Source organism: Acinonyx jubatus, chromosome E3 (assembly GCF_027475565.1).
Source record: "Acinonyx jubatus isolate Ajub_Pintada_27869175 chromosome E3, VMU_Ajub_asm_v1.0, whole genome shotgun sequence".
Lineage (NCBI taxonomy): Eukaryota > Metazoa > Chordata > Mammalia > Carnivora > Felidae > Acinonyx > Acinonyx jubatus.
The window spans coordinates 14,302,581-14,323,658 of record NC_069398.1 but is presented as its reverse complement, the minus strand read 5'-3'; the positions used below and the strand labels follow the sequence as shown (position 1 = coordinate 14,323,658).

General features: G+C 41.5%; 1 long non-coding RNA gene across 1 annotated transcript in view; it reads left to right on the top strand.

Moving 5' to 3' along the window:
- The first annotated feature begins 6,280 nt into the window (after positions 1-6,280).
- Positions 6,281-21,078, top strand: part of LOC113594815 (uncharacterized) — a 33,844-nt gene continuing 19,046 nt past the window's right edge. The window contains exon 1 of the long non-coding RNA XR_008294665.1: positions 6,281-6,849. This is a non-coding gene — a long non-coding RNA (uncharacterized LOC113594815). The remainder of the gene's footprint in view (positions 6,850-21,078) is intronic.

Below are 21,078 nucleotides of genomic sequence, written 5' to 3'. Positions count from 1 at the left end.
ATGTTGGTTCTTCTTAAGAATTTATTATTTGTGGGGCGCCTGGGTGGCTCAGTTGGTTAAGCGTCCAACTTCAGCTCAGGTCACGATCTCACAGTTCCTGAGTTCGAGCCTCGTGTCTGGCCCTGTGCTGACAGCTCAGAGCATGGAGCCTGCTTGGGATTCTGCGTCTCTCTCTCTCTCTCTCTGCGCCTCCCTTACTTGTGCTCTGTCTCTCTCTCTCTCAAAAATAAATAAAAAATTTAAAAATAATTTACTAATTGTATCTATTTCTTGCTTTCATGATTAAAAAAAAATTTTTTACTTTATTTATTTATTTTGACAGAGAGAACAAGTAGGGTAGGGACAAAGAGCAGGGAGAGAATCCCAAGCAGGTTCCTCACTGTTGGCAAAGAGCCTGACACAGGGCTCAAACTCACCAAGCATGAGATCATGACCTGAGCCGAGATCAAGAGTTGGACACTTAACTGACTGAGCCACCCAGGCGCCCCGCTGCCTTTGTGATTTTATTTTTATTTTTTATTATTTTTTTATAGTTTACAAATTTGTTGGAAATTTTTTTTAATTTTTTAAAATTTGAATCCAAGTTAGCATATAGTGCAACAATGATTTCAGGAGCAGATTCCTTAATTCCCCTTACCCATTTAGCTCATCCCCCCTCCCAAAACCCCTCCTGTAACCCTCTGTTTGGTCTCTATGTTTAAGAGTCTCTTAAGTTTCATCCCCGTCTGTGTTTTATTATTATTTTTGCTTCCCTTCCTTTATGTTCATCTGTTCTCTGTGTTAAAGTCCTCATATGATATTTGTCTTTCTCTGACTAACTAATTTCACTTAGCATAATACCCTCTAGTTCCATCCACATAGTTGCAAATGGCAACATTTTGTTCTTTTTGATTCCCAAGTAATACTCCATTGTGTATATATACCACATCTTCCTTATCCATTCATTCATCAATGGACATTTGGGCTCTTTCCATACTTTGGCTATTGTCGATAGTGCTGCTATAAACATTGGGGTACATGTGCCCCTTTGAAACAGCATCCCTGTATCCCTTGGATAAATGCCTAGTAGTGCAGTTACTGGGTCGTAGGGTAGTTCTATTTTTAGTTTTTTGAGGTCCCTCCATACTGTTTTCCAGAGTGGCTGCATCATTTGCATTCCCACCAGCAGTGCAAAAGAGATCCACTTTCTCTGCAACCTCGCCAACATCTGGTGTTGCCTGAGTTACCCAGGGAACATGTTAGCCATCCTGACAGGTGTGAAGGCGGTATCTCATTGTGGTTTTGATTTGTATTTCCCTGATGATGAGTGATGTCGAGCATTTTTTCATGTGTTGGTTGGCCACCTGGCTGTCTTCCTTGGAGAAGTGTCTATTCATGTCTTTTGCCCATTTCTTCACTGTTTTTTTGGGTGTTGAGTTTGATAAGTTCTTTACAGATTTTGGATACTAACCCTTTATCTGATATGTCGTTTGCAAATATCTATTCCCATTCTGTCCGTTGCCTTTTAGTTTTGCTGATTGTTTCCTTCACTGTGCAGACGGTTTTTATCTTGATGAGGCCCAATAGTTCATTTTTGCTTTTGTTTCTCTTGCCTCCAGACTAAGAAGCTGCTGCGGACAAGATCAAAGAGGTTTTTGCCTGCTTTCTCCTCTAGGATTTTGATAGCTTCCTGTCTTACATTGAGATCTTTCACCCACTTTATTTTTGTGTATGGTATAAGAAAGTGGTCCAGGTTCATTCTTCTGCATGTCGCTGTCCAGTTTTCCCAGCACCACTTGCTGAAGAGACTGTTCTTTATTCCAGTGGATATTCTTTCCTGATTTGTCAAAGATTAGTTGGCCATCGTTTGTGGGTCCCTTTCTGGGTTCTCTATTCTGTTCCATTGATCTGAGTGTCTGTTCTTGTGCCAGTACCATACTGTCTCGATGATTACAGCTTTGTAGTATAGCTTGAAGTCCGGGATTGCAATGCCTCCTGCTTTGGTTTTCTTTTTCAAGATTGCTTTGGCTATTCAGAGTCTTTTCTGGTTCCACACAAATTTGAGGATTGTTTGTTCTAGCTCTGTGAAGAATGCTGGTGTTATTTTGATAGGGATTGCATTGAATATGTAGATTGCTTTGGGTAGTATCGACATGTTAACAATATTTGTTCTTCCTATCCAGGAACATGGAATCTTTTTCCATTTTTTTTGTGTCTTCTTCAATTTTTTCATAAGCTTTCTATAGTTTTCAGTGTATAGATTTTTCACCTCTTTGGTTAGATTTCTTCCTAGGTATTTTATGGGTTTTGGTGCAACTGTAAATGGGATCGATTCCTTGATTTCTCTTTCTGTTGCTTCATTGTTGGTGTATAGGAATGTAACCGATTTCTGTGCATTGATTTCATATCCTGCAACTTTGCTGAATTCATGAATCAGTTCTAGCAGGTTTTTTTGGTGGAATCTTTTGGGTTTTCCATATAGAGTATCATGTCAAATGCGAAGAGTGAAAGTTTGACCTTCTGGCCAATTTGGATGCCTTGTATTTCTTTGTGTTGTCTGATTGCTGAGGCTAAGACTTTCAATACTATGTTGAATAACAGTGGCGAGAGTGGACATCCCTGTCTTGTTCCTGACCTTAGGGGGAAAGCTCTCAGTTTTTCCCCAATGAGGATTATATTAGTGTTGGGTCTTTCATATATGGCTTCTATGATCTCAAGGTATCATCCTTCTATCCATACTTTCTTGAGGGTTTTATCAAGAAAGGATGCTGTATTTTGTCAAATGCTTTCTCTGCATCTATTGAGAGGATCATATGGCTCTTGTCCTTTCTTTTATTGATGTGATGAATCACATTAATTGTTTCTCAGATATTGAACCAGCCCTGCATCCCAGGTATAAATCCCACTTGGTTGTAGTGAATATTTTTTTTAATGTATTGTTGGATCCGGTTGGCTAATATCTTATTGAGGATTTTTGCATCCATGCTCATCAGGGAAATTGGTCTATAGTTCTCCTTTTTAGTGGGGTCAATGTCTGGTTTTGGAGTCAAGATAATGCTGGCTTCATAAAAAGAGTTTGGAAGTTTTCCTTCCATTTCTATGTTTTGGAAGAGCATCAAGAGAATAGGTGTTAACTCTTCCTTAAATGTTTGGTAGAATTACCCTGGAAAGCCATCTGGCCCTGGACTCTTATTTTTTGGGAGATTTTTGATTACCAATTCGATTTCTTTACTGGTTATGGGTCTGTTCAAATTTTCTATTTCTTCCTGCTTCAGTTTTGGTAGTATATATGTTTCTAGGAATTTGTCCATTTCTTCCAGATTGCCCATTTTATTGACGTATAATTGCTCATAATATTCTCTTATTATTGTTTTTGTTTCTAGTGTGTTGGTTGTGATCTCTCCTGTTTCATTCTTGATTTTATTTATTTGGGTCCTTTCCTTTTTCTTTTTGATCCAACTGGCTAGTGGCTTATCAATGTTGTTAATTCTTTCAAAGAACCAGCTTCTGGTTTCATTTATCTGTTCTATTGGTTTTTGTTGTTGTTGTTGTTGTTGTTGTTGTTGTTGTTTCAAGAGCATTAATTTCTGCTCTAATCTTTATTATTTCCTGTCTTCTGCTGGTTTGGGGTTTAATTACTGTTCTTTTTCCAGCTCTTTAAGGTGTAAGGTTAGGTTGTGTATCTGAAATCTCTCTTCCTTCTTTATTTTTTTTTTTTCTCTTCCTTCTTTAGGAAGGCCTGGATTGCCATGTACTTTCCTCTTATGATCGCCTTTGCTGTGTCCCAAAGGTTTTGGGTTGTGGTGTTATCATTTTCATTGGTTTCCATGTACTTTTTAATTTCCCCCTTAACTGTTTGGTTAGCCCATTCATTCTTTAGTAGGATGTTCTTTAGTCTCCAAGTATTTGTTACCTTTCCAAATTTTTTCTTGTGTTTGATTTCGAGTTTCATAGCATTGTGGCCTGAAAATATGCACGGTATGATCTCGATCTTTTTGTACTTATTGAGGGCTGATTTGTGTCCCAGTATGTGGTCTATTCTGGAGAACGTTCTGTGTGCACTGGAGAAGAATGTATATTCCTCTGCTTTTGGATGAAATGTTCTGAGTATATCTGTTAAGTCCATCTGGTCCAGTGTGTCATTCAAAGCCATTGTTTCCTTGTTGATTTTCTGATTAGATGATCTATCCATTGCTGTAAGTTGAAGTCCCCCACTATTCTGGTATTATTATCAGTGAGTTTCTTTATGTTGTGATTAATCAATTTATATATTTGGGTGCTCTCACATTTGGCGCATAAATGTTTATAGTTGTTAGGTCTTCTTTGTGGATACACCCCTTGATTATGATATAATGCCCTTCTGCATCTCTTGATACAGTCTTTATTTTAAAGTCTAGGTTGTCTGATATAATTATGCCTACTCCGGCTCTCTTTTGTTGACCAGTAGCCCTATAGATAGTTCTCCATCCCCTTCCTTTCAAACTGAAGTTGTATTTAGATCTAAAGTGGGTCTCTTGTAAACAGCACATAGATGGACCTTGTTTTCTTATCCATTCTGTTGCCCTTTGTCTTTTGATTGGAGCATTGAGTCCATTGACATTTCAAGTAAGTACTGAAAGATATGAATTTATTGCCATTATGTTGCTTGTAGACTTGGAGTTTCTGGTGGTGTTCTCTGGGCCTTTCTAGTCTTTGTTGCTTTAGGTCTTTATTTGTTTTTTTCATCTTTTCTCCCCTCAGAGAGTCCCCCTTAAAATTTCTTGCAAGACTGGTTTAGTGGTCACAACTCCTTTCATTTTTGTTTGTCTGGGAAACTTTTTATGTCTCCTTCTCTTTTGAGTGACAGCCTTGCTGGATAGAGAATTCTTGGCTGCATTCAGCACATTGAATATATCCTGCCACTCCTCTCTGGCCTGCCAAGTTTCTGTGAAGAGGTCTGCTGCAAACCTGATCTGTCTTCCCTTGTTGGTTAAGGACTTTTTTCCCTCACTGTTTTCAGGATTCTTTCCTTGTCTGAGTATTTTGTGAATTTGACTATGATATGCCTTGTTGATGGTCGGTTTTTGCTGAATCTAATGGGGGTCCTCTGTGCTTCCTGGATTTTGTTGTCTGTGTCTTTCCCCAGATTAGGAAAGTTCTCTGCTATGATTTGCTCACATAGCCCTCTACCCCCTTTTCTCTCTCTTCATCTTCTGGGACCCCTATGATTCTGATACTGTTCCTTTTTAATGAGTCACTGATTTCTCTAATTCTTAAATTGTGCTGTTTTGCCTTAGTCTCCCTATTTTTTCTGCTTCATTATTGTCTGTAACTTTGTCTTCTGTATCACTGATTCTCTGCTCTGCCTCAGCCATCCTAGCTGCCATGGCGTCCATTTGAGATTGTAGCTCCGTTATAACATTTTGTATTTCATCCTGACTAGCTTTTACTTTTCTTTTATCTCCACAGAAAGGGATTCTAATCTATTTTTGACTACAACTGTATTCTTATTATCGTGGTTCTAAATTCTGGTTTAGACATCTTGCTTGCATCTGTGTTGATTAAGTCCCTGGCTGTCATTTCTTGCTGCTCTTTCTTTTGGGTGAATTCCTTCATTTCATCATTTTCAAGTGAGAAAAGGAATTAATGAGGTAAAAAAATTAAAATTAAAAAATATATTAAAATTAAAAAATTAAAAACAAACACACACAAAAAGAATCAAATAAATGATGCTAGATCCTAGGTGTGTTTTGGTCTGGGTGTTGAAAGGGGCTTGATAGATTAGAGAAAAGGGGGAAAGAAAGAAAAATAATAAAAGGAAATCATTTGAAAATTTGAAAAAATGAATACCCTGAAGTAGAATAAAATGAAATGATGGAAGTAAAATAGAATTTGAAAACATTTACACAAAAGTGAAAAATATAGTAGGAAAAAATTAAGGAAAAATATTTTTAATAAAAATTGAAAATAAAAATAATTTTTTTCTCTTTCTGTATTCAAGAAAAATGAAAAAGAAAAAAAGAGAAATGAAAAAAAAAGAAAATTGAATAGATGGACCAGCGAACAGACTGAAATATGGTTAAAATTACTTCATTTTCCCCTGGAAGTCAAACGGAAGCGCTTTATAGTCTGTAAACTAACCAGGCGGAGAGTTGTATTCCTGAAGAGCGAAGTTGGCCCAGTTGGGTGGGGCTTAGTGTAATGGCTCCATTCTCCACTAGATGGTGCTGCTTAGCTTACTGGGGTGGATGGTTGTGGTGCTTGTAGGTGCGTATGCGCATGCGCCAGAGCGGCAAAAATGGTGTCACCCAGCCACCCAGTCTCTTACCAGATCTCCGTTCTCCCTGATTAGCAATCGCGCACCGTCCTTTGTCTTCGACTTCCATCCATTCCCTGCTTTTACACCCTCCATGACCAAGCCCCAGGCAGCACCTCCCTTCTGAGTTTTATCTCAGATGCGGGTGTGTTTCCCGACCCCGTATTTCTGCAAGACTGCAGCCTTGAGCCGTTCTGCCCCTCTGTGGAGGATCTCACCAAGCAATGCCCGGGTGCCGGCCACACCCAGGAACGTTCGAGAGACCGTGCTGCTGCCAAGGCCCAGAGACCGTGACCGGGTGCCAGCCCGCCCCAGAAAACGTTTGCGCGATAGTGTAGCAGCAGCGTTTCAGGGATTATGGCAAATCACAACACGCGTCTGGCACCAGGCTTCACCCCCAGGGACAGTGTTCCAGCACCAGCTAATGTGGTTTTTCTTTGGGGTCTGCCGAGGTGGCCACACGGACTCTACCAGATGCCCTCCCAGCAGGGGAACCGCCTCTCCCGTGTGGCCTGAAGATCCCCGGACTCCACTCTGCTCCTGGGGATTCGTCCTTCCCACCAGGGCACCACCAGGTATCAGCTGCGGCGTTTCAGCCTCTGTGCTTCCCCTGTTTATAGAGTATAAATGGAATTGAAACCCTCTTCTTTCTCCCTTTTTAATTCAGTCCCTGCGGCTGTTTCCACTTTTCCACTTTCTCTCCAGCTGCTTTTGGAAGGGGTGTTTTCCAGTATTCTGCCCCCACTTGCCTCCCTCACCCCTGTCTCCATCCTCTCTCCACAAGCAAAAACGGCTCCCTGCCCTCAGCGGCTTCCCTCTCCCCCGTTCACTTCTCCGCACCGTGCACCCGCTGAGTTCTGTGGTTCAGGTTGTGCAGATTGTTGTGTTAATCTTCAGATCAGTTTTCTAGGTGTGCAGGGTGGTTTCGTGTTGATCTGGCTGCATTTCATGGACGCAAGACACAAGAAAGTCTTCCACAGTGTTCTGCCATCTTGGCTCCTCCCTCGCCTTTGTGATTTTAAATAATAGACTTAATCCTTTATTTTTGCTAGCCACGGAAACCATCTTGATTCATATTTTTAATTCAGGTTTTTGCTTTTATGCATTTGTAATTAATAGATGCCCTCCCTGCCTGGCTTAAGAGGAGTGGGGGAGTTGTAAGAAGTAAAAGGTATTGGCTGGGGACTGAGGTGTATTACAGAATCCAAAGAAGGGCTGAATGGCCAGGAGGAGCAATAAGGACAGGCTCAGCAGCAGGGGATGCTCAGCAGCAGTGGGGATGTTCTCCTCAGAGCGTCCTTCACAGTCCTTCTGTCAAAACCTCAAACTCCACGTGGGACAGGGGTTTAGGGTGTTGTGGTACAGATGTGGCTGCTGAGTCAATTCCAGAAAAAGGGAAACGGTTAAATGGGCACCTGTAACACAAACTTTGACTTCTTTGTTCATCAGAAGGTTGTTGAATGAGAATGTATTTGGGTCTGTTCGGAGGAAAACAGATCAGGTCCCCAACCTTATGACAGAGCTATCTAGAGACCAGACTGCCCATGCCCCCAGGTGCTTGGTTCTCCCTCCCTCAGAGAACCCGGAAGTTTCTGTGCTTCTAGGACCACCATCCCCTTCTTTGGATGTGGTCCTTGCTTTGGTGGACCAAAGCTACAGGCAATTTCTGCAGAGGGAACTGCAAGAAAGCAAACCTCCAGCCTTCTGGGTTCTTTTCCATTCTGTACACAAAGGTGCAGGCCTGCCCCCTGGTGGACGCAGTCAGATAAACTCGGGGAGGAAATTACTCCCCCATAGTGGGGAAATGCCTGAATCGAATAAATACATGTAAAGTGCTTCGAACGGATCCTGGCACAGGGTCTGCACTATATAGGTGTTTGCTCAAAAAGAAAAGAAAAAAAAAGTCCTGTTTGATTAGGAGCGCTGGCTTTGGGGTCACACCTACATGAGTTTAAATGCCAGCTCTGTTACACACTAGTTCTGGAAGTTTGCATGTGTTTTAGTTTCTAGTTTTCTAGGACTGCTCTAACAAAGTACAGCAAACTGGGTGGCCATATATATGTGTGTGTGTATACATATATATATATATGTATGTATATACACACATATATATATATGAGTTTTATACTTTATACATACATATACTTTTTAAGTGTATTTATTTATTTTGAGTTGGGGGGTGTGCAGAGAGAGAGGGAGAGAAAGAATGCCACCAGTGCAGAGCTGATGTGGAGCTCCATCCCATGAACCCTGAGATCATGGCCTGAGCCGAAATCAAGAGTTGGTCACTCAGCTGACCAGCTCTTTAAAAAAAAGAAAAAAAGAAAAAAAAAAAAACAGAGGTGACTGGGTAGCTCAGTTGGTTGAGTATCTGACTCAATTTCAGCCCAGGTTATGATCTCATAGTTCATGGGTTTGAGCCCCACGTAGGGCTCACCAGTGATAGTGCAGAGCCTGCTTGGGATTCTGTCTCTCCCTCTCTCTCTGTCCCTCCCCTGTTCACCATAAGCTCACTCTCTCTCTCAAAATAAATAAATAAACTTAAATATACATATATGTATGTACATATAAATACACACACACATAAATCAAAAACAGAAATGTATTGTTTAACAGTTCTAGAGGCTAGAAGTCTGAGATCAAAGTGTTGGTAGGACCATGCTCCCTCTGAAATCTGTAGGAGGAATCCTTTCTGGCCTCTTCCTAGTTTATTGTGGTTTTCCAGCAATCTTTGGTGTTTTTTTGGCTAATGTATGCATCACAAGCGTCTCCCATTAGATCCCTTTAGTTCTGCTTGAATTGCTTTTACAGAGACACGTTTTCTTTTTATAATTTAATAATAAAAAGAAAGGGGAACAAGCCACAATCATGTCTGACTGGCAGGGTTGTGAGAATGAAATAAATAAGGGATGTGAACCACTTAGCGCAGTAAGCACTCGATGAATAGTGACTGCCTGTATTCTCGCCGCAGCTTTCATCGAAACATTAATTTTAATAGACAGCAACTGGAAACAAGCTAATTGTCCAACTAATGGGAAAGATTTATTCAGGAAATTACAGTTCAGTCGCTTGATACATTATGAAGCGGCATTAAAAATTACATTGACCAAACGTCTATAATAACAAGGAAAATTGTTCGCGATATAATGTAAAAGGGAAAATAAAAAGCAGGACACAAAATTCAAGCTTTGTAGCATGTTTAAAAAATAACGTAAGATAATGGAAGCAATGTAAAAGCAGCTTTGCTAGTGTAGTAGAATTGTGAGCAATTTCTTTTTCTTCCTTCTGTTTCTTTTTCTGTGTTGGTAGTTTCCATGCCCCACTTTTGGGGGACATTTTAATTTTTTTATTTGTTTGATTTTAAGGGGTTTCTTAAGGTGTTTTTTGTTGTTGTTTTGAGAGAGAGAGAGAGAGAGAGAGAGAGAGCACGCGAGTAGGGGAGGGACAGAGAGAGAGGGAGAGAGAGAAATCCAAGCAGGTTCCATGCTGTCGGTGCAGAGCCTGATGTGGGGCTCAGACTCACAAACCATGAGATTGTGACCGGAACCAAAATCAAGAGTCAGCCACTTCACCGACTGAGCTCCCCAAGTGCCCCTTGATTTTAAGTTTTTAATTTTAATTCCAGTATAGTTAATATACAGTGTTCTATTAGTTTCAGGTGTACAATACAGTGATCAAAAATGCTAAACCCTACTCAGTAGGAACATGCCCTACTTTTACAACAAGAAAACAAGATCACTGCAAGTAACAGCAAGAGCAACAAAAAGATAAAGTTGACATTATACCCCCTTTAGAAGGATTTCATATCCAGCTGAATAATCACCCTCCCCACTTTACAGAAACCCTCATTTTCCAGTGAGAAACATCTCCAGTGTCACCACTGAGAGGCTACGTTTTCAAATCTGCAGTGATGATCCCTCAAGTTGCTAGATCTTTCTCAGCATTTCTTTTTTCCCTCACTTCTGCCAGTTCTATTCTAAACTTTTTAATTTTTCCTTTTCAGCATGTTCCCGAGTCTCTCCCATCTCTCTCCGTCCCTAAACACTTGTATTGAGAGAAGATGAGGGACAGAATCCATTTTCCCAGCCTTGGTTTTCCATCTTGATAAGCAGGCAACTGGCCAAGCAACCTTGATGTTCCCAACCATTTCAAGTCTAAATCTTCTCCGAACAAACTACTTCTGTAGTTCTTGTTACTTGAGGTCATAAATGTCTTTATTGTTGAGAGCTAAGGGGAACATCCTGTTCTTCTCTTGGTAGTTTTTCTAATTCTGAAGCGTTTTGGTCCCTCCTTCAACTCCTGCTACTTTTTCCCTTCTTCTTGGCTGCTGCCCGGAGATGGTTTTCCCAAGTGTAGTCCCTCTTAGCACCCTCAAATGGGAGATCTCGCTAGGGATAATTCCTAATTCTGTGTTCTTGGGGCCAGGGAGAACACAAATGCCTTGTCCCACTCCATGCTCCCTTTCCACCCTGCATTTCTGGCTCCCATCTGTTATTATGAACACATTGCACTTTGTAAGTGCTCATTACCCAAAACTCAAGTTCCAGTTTCCTCCATTCTCCTTCAAGAATCATCTTCTGAGATATTGGAGTAGGGTCTTAAGACCTTATTAAAAGGATGGAAAGATAGACTGGTACCTACAGACTAAGAGAAAATATTTGTAAACCACATATCCAATAAAGGACTAGTATCCACAATATATAAAGAACTCTTACAACTCAATAGCAAAAAAAGCAAACAAACAAACAAACAAACACCAATCCAATCAGAAAATGAGCAAAAGATATGGAGATATTTTATATGAAGAGAATATATAGATGGCAAATAAGCACATGAAAAGATGTTTAATATCATCAGCCATGAGGGAAATGCAAATTAAAATCACAGTGAGATATCACCTCACACCTGTGAGAAAGACTAAATAAAAAATAGTGACAACACCAAATGTTGGCAAGGATGTGAAGAAATATACATTGCTAATGAGAATGCAAAATGTTACAGCCATTCTGGAAACAGTTTGCTGTTTCTTTTTTTTGTTTTTAATTTTTTTTAATTTTTTTTTTTTTTTTTTTTGAGAGAGAGAGACCAAGCATGAGCAGGAGAGGAGCAGAGAGAGAGGGAGACACAGAGTCCGAAGCAGGCTTCAGGCTCTGAGCTGTCAGCATGGAGCCCAACCTGGGGCTCGGACTCACGAACCATGAGATTATGACCTGAGCCAAGTCAGATGCTTAACCGAATGAGCCACCCAGGTGCCCTAACAGTTTGCAGTTTCTTAAGAAACTAAATATGCACCAGCTATATGACCCCAGCCATTGCACTTTTGGGCATTCATCCTAGAGAAATGACAATTTATGCTCACACAGAAATCTCCACACAAATGTTTACCATAGCTTTATTCATCTTAGTCAAAAACTGGAAACAACACAAATGTCTTTCACTAGATAAATGGCTAAATAGACTCTGGAACACCCATACCATGGAATACTATTCAGCAATAAAAAAGAATGAATTATTGATACAGGCAACAGTCTCCAAAAATGATGCTGAGGGGTAAAAACAGCCAGGCCCCAAAGGTCACATACTACACGACTCCATTTATATAACATTCTTAAATTGACAAAATTATAGAAACAGAGAAGAGATTAGTTGTTGCTCAGAATTGAGGGGGAGTGGAGGAAGATGAGAGTAAAGTAGTTGTGGCTATAAAAAGGCAACGTGAAAGGTCTGTGTGGTGATGGGAATGTTTCTGTATCTTGACCATAGCTTTGAATATTGTGGTTGTGATATTATACAATAGTGTTGCAAGGAGCTGTAATTGGGAGAAACTCGAAAAATAGTACTTGGGATCTCCCTAAATTTTTTCTTACAACTGCATATAGATCTACAAAATCTTAAAATAAAAAGCTTACTTTCTTTATGAAGGAGAATTACAACATGTAAAGGGGAAAAAATGACACTGGTTGTTAAATATTACTCACCTTATGGCTAATACTTGTGTACTACTTACTATGGGTGATGTACTGGCCATAGGTACTGCTAGGTACTTTACATTATAATTTTTTAATATCTATTTATTTTGAGAGAGAAAACAGAGGAGGGGCAGAGATAGAGAGAGGGAGAAAGAATCCCAAGCAGGCTCTGTGCTGTCAGCACAGAGCTCAGTGTGGGGCTCGAACTCATGAACCGTGAGATCCTGACCTGAGCCAAAATCAAGAGTCGGACGCTTAACCATCTGAGCCACCCAGGCGCCCCTTTTATTTGTTTATTTTTAAGTAGGCTTCACACCCACCCAGCAAGGAGCACAACATGGAACTCGAACTCACAACCCTGAGATCAAGCCCTGAGCTGGGATCGAGAGTTGGACACAACTGACTGAGCCATCTAGGTACTTCAAATTATTAATTTCACTTTCTTTTTTTTTTAATTTTTTTTTTAATGTTTATTTATTTTTGAGACAGAGAGAGACAGAGCATGAACGGGGGAGGGGCAGAGAGAGAGGGAGACACAGAATCGGAAGCAGGCTCCAGGCTCCGAGCCATCAGCCCAGAGCCCGACGCGGGGCTCGAACTCACGGACTGCAAGATCGTGACCTGAGCCGAAGTCAGACGCTTAACCGACTGAGCCACCCAGGCGCCCCTTAATTTCACTTTCTTAAATCCTATAAAGTAGTACTATTATGCTCTTTTTTTATAGGTTAGGACACTGGTGCTAAGCAACTTGCCCAAGGTGACATGGCTAGTAGGAGGTGGGTGTGGAATTAGAACACAGGCACTCTGATTCTACAGTCCTTGGTTTTAGTCACTATGCTGTGTGCAAAGCCAGGCCACTCACAGGGGCCTCTTCCTAGAGAAACACTCTAGTTTCCAGCCTTGCTATTCTGGCCTCAGCCTCTCCCTTCCTCAGTGCCTCCTTTCTTGGCCTCCAGGGTGTATGTCTCCATCTCTCTTTTTAGGGAATGTTCAGCATCAAGAAACAGAGCCTGCCAATTCATCTTACGTTAAACTCTGAGGAATTGTTATTATCTCCCATAATAAAATGAAGCAGCTTCAGAGGTGGTTGAGTCGGCAGCTCAATTATATCAGTGAAGCCCAGCTTCTTTCTGCTTTTCCGTTCTGCCATGCTTGACCTATCAGCCTCTTCATGACCACAAGATGGCTGCCCAAGCGCCAGGCAGCACTTTTACACAACAGTATCCAGAGACAGTGGAGGGGTTGTTTCTTCCCTCTTTTTCTCGTTTCGATTGACAAGAAAAACCTTTGCCAGAACCCCCAGCACACTCTCCACTTGTGTCTCCTTGGTCAGAATTTCTAAGGTCATGCATAAGCCAATCATTAAGCAAGGGGAACAAGAAAACAAGGTTGGTTTAGACCAACTATGCCACTTCTCAGGGGTAGAGACTACCTTCCCTGAAGAACATGACCACATGGAAGACAGAAGGTAACTAGAAGAAAAAAAAAAGGGGGGGAGGGGGAGGAAATGCTCACATGCTAATTGCCTAGCAAAACCGATGTCTGTCTCACACAACTCACGGACATGGACCTCATCTTGGGATTCATCCTTGTCTTTTCATGAGCACAATCTCCTGAAGACCAGCCTTGCAGATCAGAAACGGGACCGTCTAGCCCAGCAGTTCTCAAACATTCATGTGCCCAAAGAGGAGAGTGCAAGAAAAGCAACTCTATGGGAAGCTGGAACTTGATACTAAATCTGCTTCATTCTAACACCTGGGCTCTTCTTAACCACTGTGCTATTAAGTTCCTACTGTGTGCCAGGTATTGGACAAGGAGCTCCCTTAATGCCTAGAGTGGGGATCAAGCCTGAGAATTTTCCCTTTCCAGTGTCCACATGACCTGTTCATCTCTCTCCCAGTATAAGTTATACTTGGCTACCAGTTTCCATTCCTTCTAGGCAAAGGTCTGCTCTAGAAATTCTCATCGAGGGATCCTGGCCCCATTGTGTGTTTCCATTCTGTCCTCAGCTCATCAAGATTCCTCACTTTCCATGAAAAAAAGGGTGTGTGTATGTGTGTGTGTGATAAACAGATTCTCTCCCAACTCCTTCCGTGACCAGTTTTGTGTTCCAACCCACTTGGGACCACAGTTTTCCCATAGTGATGTCCTGACCTGGAAGTTTCTACTGTCCTTCCAGCTTTGACATCCTGAAACCTGGGAACACAGAAGGGCTGCAGGTGGGCATGAGAAAAAGAGGAGGAAAGGAGATTATAGCTAAGCTTGGGGAGCATTGCCTTTCTCTGGGGAGAAAGGTGGCTGATCATTGATGCTGCTGGATCTCATCAAACACGGGAGCTCTCTTAGAATGCTTATTTGAATCTAGGAAACTAATGAGCAGTTGCCAAAGCCACCTTTCTGCTAATGGTTGCACGTTGTATTCCAGCTAATGAGCCTTGATTGGCACCACATTCAAATGCAAATCTGGGTCTTTGTTTCTTACAAATACCTTTTTTTTTTTCTTTAAAATGCAAGCCCTGGAAGACTGGGAGTTTCAACTTGATTGCAAATCTAAAATGAGGCTTGGGGACTTTATTCCTTTAATTGCTACCCCAGATCTGCCTGCTCACCCCATTTTCCCAGAGTCATCAAAAATGTTCTTTTGGAGTAGACCTTACATCTAAAAGAGAGAGTAGGCTCAAAACTGGATAGAAGTTGGTGCAGGTTCTAACCTAGTACGATCGGGGCACCTGGGTGGCTCAAGAGTTGGTTAAGTGTCCAACTCTTGATTTTGGCTCAGGTCATGATCTCACAGTTTGTGGGTTCAAGCCCTGCATTGGTCTCTGAGGTGACAGTGCAGAACCTGCTTGGGATTCTCTCTCTCTCTCTGTCTCTCCCCTGCTCGTTCACCCGTGTGCATGCGCTCGCTCATTCTCTCTCTCTCTCAAAATAAATTAATAAACTTAAAAAAAAAAAAAAAAAACCTAGTAAGAGGCAGTAGCGTCTGCACCAGTATTGTGAAAAGATGCCCTCCCTTGTCTACTCCTCTGTGAATCTCAAGACCTGACTATCTCATAGCTTCTGAGTCTGACAGTTTTTCATCCTAGTCTTAATAGCCATTGTTAAAAAACAAAAATTCAACTGAAAAATCATGAACTGAGAAGCACCCAATCTAGCAGACAGAAAGGGGCTCTGAAGAGCTATATAGGTAAGAGACTGTATAGGCAGAAGGGAGCAGGAACCATGCAAAATGCAGATTGGTTATTGCAAGGTTACTTTCCTTCTAGGGGAGGGAAGAGGTCTGTCAGGCAGATGACCTATCAAATGCTGCTCTGACAACTCCTGACTGGCTGGTTTAAGATTCCATTTCTGGGACAGTCAAAACTGTATTTCAGAGAGGTCTTGGTGTGGTGATGTGGGCTTAGCATACACGACTCCACTTTAGGTCTGTTGTCTTATCTTTAACACAATCGTGTCAACAAGTTACCTTACCATGCCTTGTTGAAAATGTACTTCAGAGAACAACTATTCCCCTGAATGTACTTCTCCTGAACAAAGAGGATCTAGCTCAGACACAGTGGGTGTTTAATGATTGCCTGTTGGGCTAATACATTTATGTGCAGCAAGATAGCCCATTTCTGCCACCGTCTTTTAGTCTTTCCATCTATTTCTGACATTCCCAAGATTAGTCCGAGGGTACAGCATCCAGTGCAATAGCTGAACTATGAGTCAGGTTCATGAGGATTATTTTCTTCAGAGATGGAGAGGTTGTTAAGCCCAGCTGACTAGATAGGCTCCCGCCAGGCCCTATGGCTGAGTCGCCCCTGGCCGAGACTGCTGAAGTGAGCACCTCTCTCTCCTCTCCTGAGTTGTTGCACTGGGACACAGTGGCTCAGGTCTGAGAAAGGAGGCAGTACACATGACATAGGACTTAAAGCATGGACTTTGCCACCCCTTGTCCTGGATTTGAGACTGAGCTCTGCCCAATAGCAGCTGTGTGACCAAGTTCCTTAGCTTCTCCAAGCATCTGTTTCTTCATTAGTAAAATGGGGATGATAAGAGAATGCAGTGGGTTGTTTGCAAGATGGCTCCCATAATTCTCTTCCACCCCATATCCATAGCTTGAGTAGGTCACTTCCATACATAATCTGGTTTTAGCCATGTGACTTGCTTTGACCAATGGGACATTAGCAAATGTGATACTGGCAGAGACTGAAGATGTATTTGCATATTAGGGCTTATTCTCTGGCTGCTGAGAACCTTCCCACTACTATGTTGAATAAATATGGGCTAGCTGATGAGAAACATGTGGCAGTCACCCCAGTTGACTTTGGGCCAGTTGCCAGACATATGGGTCAAGCTATCCTAGATCAGCTCCCACCCCAAATCAGATAAACTCCCAGCTGTTAAAAAAACAAAAACAAAAAAACAGGGGCATCTGGGTGGCTCAGTTGGTTAAGCATCCAACTCCTAATCTTGGCTCAGGTCATGATCTCACGGTTCATGAGATCGAGCCCTGCACTGGGTTCTGTGCTGACAGTGCAAATCCTGTTGGGATTATCTCTCCCTCTATCTCTGTCCCATCCTCTCCTTCTCTCTCTGTCTCTCTCTCTGTCTCTCTCTCTCTCTCAAAATAAATAAGCATTTTTTTAAAGACTCAAAAAAAACCCCAAAATCAACTGAGTAATGTCAACTGTATTGGCTTTATTCAGTGATTCGTGCATCAGCAGGTAGAAAAGAGTCCTGAATAGTTGTACAAAATAAAGTAAAAGACTTACAGGCAGAAGGAACAAGGGCAAGAAAGTTATATGTACAAAAAATAGATTGGTTGTAGCAAAGTCACTTTCCTTTAGGGGAGGGCAGGAGTCTATCAGGCAGATTACCTAACTAGTGCTAACCAGGTAATTCCTAATTAACTGGTTTAAAATTCCACTTCTGGGAGAGCCAAAATGATAATTAAGTTTCAATTTGGTAATGTGGGACTTACCACAAGAGACACTGCATTTGGGGCCTGTTGTCTTATGTTTAATGCAGCAAAACCATGGAACTATGAGAAATAACAAATGTGTGTTACTTTAAGACATGACATTTGGGGGAAGTCTGTTACGCAGCAAAAGCTGACTAATACACGTAGTCTTACTCCTAGGGATTAGTGAGCCTAAAATGCATATGCATTTAAAGTGCTTCAACCAGTGCCTGACACATAATAAGCATGAAATCAATATTGGTTGCATCATCTGATCTGTGAAGGCAGGATACTGAAAAGCTCCTGGCGGCAATCTCCACTGTGATAGAGAGGGTGTGGGAGGAAAGTCTGCTTTATTTAGTCAACACATAGGGTCTGACCTGGTTCTCAGCCACAGGGAGGCTCTTCCAGAGCCTGCAAAATTACCACCAATCACTGCTGATCTGCATGGATTGTGAGTACCTCATTCCAGTTCCATCTTGGTGAGTCACATCTACTGCAAAATCAGCCAGTGGGAAGGGGGCAGGCCCTTTTACTCCGATGCCACCAATGAAAACCTGCCACTGCCTATCCCTGACCCAATGAGAAACACCCCATTCGCCCACCCAGAGGGTCTGATGAGCGCCCTTCCCCACTCACTAGTCAGCAGGTCTGGGGAAAATCTTGGCAGAATGGATTCACATTTGGAATATTCCTTCTCATGCCCAAATGTCAATGCCTCTGAGCCTCTGACTTGCACCCCATTCCTATGTCCAAAGAGCACCTCATGTGTACTCACATACCAGTTTTCCACTGCAGTCTTTTTTTAAAAAAAATTTTTTTAATGTTTATTTATTTTTGAGACAGAGAGAGACAAAGCATGAATGGGGGAGGGGCAGAGAGAGAGGGAGACACAGATTCGGAAGCAGGCTCCAGGCTCTGAGCCATCAGCCCAGAGCCCGACGCGGGGCTTGAACTCACGAACCGTGAGATCGTGACCTGAGCTGAAGTCGGACGCTCAACCGACTGAGCCACCCAGGCGCCCCTCTACTGCAGTCTTAAAGCACAAAAGTTCCTTCTCTCTTTGGCCTCAGATTGAGGCACAGGACACCACATAAAGGAAGAACTATCTGAGAGTGTCCCTTGTGAGACGGGTGTACTGGTATTGAGTACCAGCTCCCCAGATTCACAAAGCTTCCAGGAGAGGTGAACTCTGCACAGAACCAGCTACACCCCATCGCTACACCATGGCAACCCTGTTTGTTTTCCCGGCAATCAGCAGGGTTCTCATAAAAGCAGTTCTGCATATTCCTAAAGCCAAACACTGGAAATAACCCACACGTCCTTCAACAGTAGAGTGGGTTAAAAAAAAAAGGTGTGGTTGATTCACACAATGGAATGGAATGCCATAGAGTAGTGAAAATACACAAACACTTCACATAATAACGTGTATGAATGTCACAAACATAAAGTTAAGTGAAAGACAGAGCTAGAACAAACAATCCTAAAATTTGTATGGAACCAGAAGAGACCCCGAATAGCCAAAGTAATGTTGAAAAAGAAAACCAAAGCTGGGGTGATCACAATTCCAGACTTCAAGATGTATTACAAAGCTGTAACCATCAAGACGGTATGGTACTGGCACAAGAACAGACACATAGATCAATGGAACAGAATAGAGAACCCCACAAACATATGGCCAACTAATCTTCAACAAAACAGGCAAGAGTATCCAATGGAAAAAAGACAGTCTCTTCAGCAAATGGTGTTGGGAAAACTGGACAGCAACATGCAGAAAAAGTATTTTCTTACACAAAAATAAATTCAAAATGGATGAAAGGCTTAATGAAAGACAAGAACCTATCAAAATCCTTGAGGAGAAAGCAGGCAAAAACCTTTTTGACCTTGACCACAGCAACTTTTTACCAGACATGTCTCCAGAGGCAAAGGAAACAAAAGCAAAAATGAATTACTGGGACCTCGTCAAGACAAAAAGCTTTTGCACAGCAAAGGAAACAACCAACAAAGTTAAAAGACAACCAATGGAATAGGAGAAGATATTTGCAAATGACATATCGGATAAAGGGTTAGTATCTAAAATCTATGAACAACTTATCAAATCAACACCCAAAAAACAGATAATCCAGTGAAGAAATGGGCAAAAGACATGAATAGACATTTTTCCAAAGAAGACATCCACATGGCTAACAGACACATGAAAAGATGCTCAACATCACTCATCATCAGGGAAATACAAATCAAAACCACAATGAGATACCACCTCACACCTGTCAGAATGGCTAACATTAACAACTCAGGAAACAACATGTTGGAGAGGATGTGGAGAAATGGGAACCCTTTTGCACTGTTGGTGGGGATGCAAATTGGTGCAACCACTCTGGGGAACTGTATGGAGGTTCCTCAAAAAATTAAAAGTAGAACTACCCTACAACCCAGCAATTGCACTACAAGGTATTTATCCAAAAGATGCAAAAATGATAATTCAAAAGGGCACATGCACCCCAGTATTTATAGTAGCACTATCAACAATAGCCAAATTATGGACAGAGCCCAAATGTCCATTGACTGATGAATGGATAAAGAAGATGTGGTATGTATACACACACACGCGCACACACACACGCGCACACACACAATGGAATATTACACAAAGATCAAAAATAATGAGCTCTTGCCATTTGCAACAACATGGATGGAACTAGAATGTATTATGCTAAGCGAAATAGAAAAAGACAAGTATATGATTTCACTCATATGTGGAATTTAAGAAACAAAAGATATGAACATAGGGGAAGGGAAGGAAAAATAAGATAAAAACAAAAGGAGGCAAAACATAAGACACTTAAATACAGAGAACAAACTGAGGGTTGTTGGAGGGGAGGTGGGTTGGGGTATGGGCTAGATGGGTGATGGGCATTAAGGAGGGCACTTGCTGGGATGAGCACTGGTTGTTATTTATATGTAGGTGGTGAACCACTAAATTCCACTCCTGAAACCATTACTACATTATGTGTTAACTAACCTGGATTTAAATTAAAACATTAAATTAAACTAACCATTAAAAAAAAGAATGCCAGAAATTAAAACAGGAAAACAACTATCCACTGTATTACTACCATAACAAAGTATCTCTTTCCTTTATATTCTTTCTCAGCCCTTTATATAAATAAAACCATAATTTATGCAGAGTTGTGACCACAGCATGGACACAATTTTATACTGGGCATTTGACATTATATGGTAAGCATGTCTATGATGCTGCATTTCTATGGTGCTGCAATTATGATTATAAATGCATGCAGTAAAAATTTTAGCAACTTCTTATACAATTAAATCTTTACCTATCACAAAAAAAAGGTTAAGTGAAAGAAAATGCTCCAAAAAAAAGTATTTTGAATAAATCTACATAAAGCTGAAAAAGAAGCGAAATCAGGGGCAATAGACACAAACAAAAAGCAATCTAAATGTCTGTCAGCCAGAGAATGGATACATTAATTAATTAATTAAAAATAAAAGGGGTGCCTGGGTGGCTCAGTTGGTTAAGCATCTGACTTTGGCCCAGGTCATGATCTCGTGGTCCATGGGTTCGAGCCCCCACTTGGGCTCTGTGCTGGCCACTCAGATCCTGGAGACTGCTTCAGATTCTATGTCTTCCTCTCTCTCTTTGCCCCTCCCCCCCTCTCTCTCTCAAAAATAAATAAACAAGCAAAATCAAATGACATGGTCCAGAGATACATTCTAAGGTGATACATGTATGAAGAAAAGCAATAGAGTGATTACCAAAAACTCAGGAACATGGTTCCTTTTGCGGGGCAGGGAGGAAAGGGTTTTGAAAGTGAAGGCCCATCGAGGGGGGTCCTGGGTGGCTGGTCATATTCTGTCTTTTCATC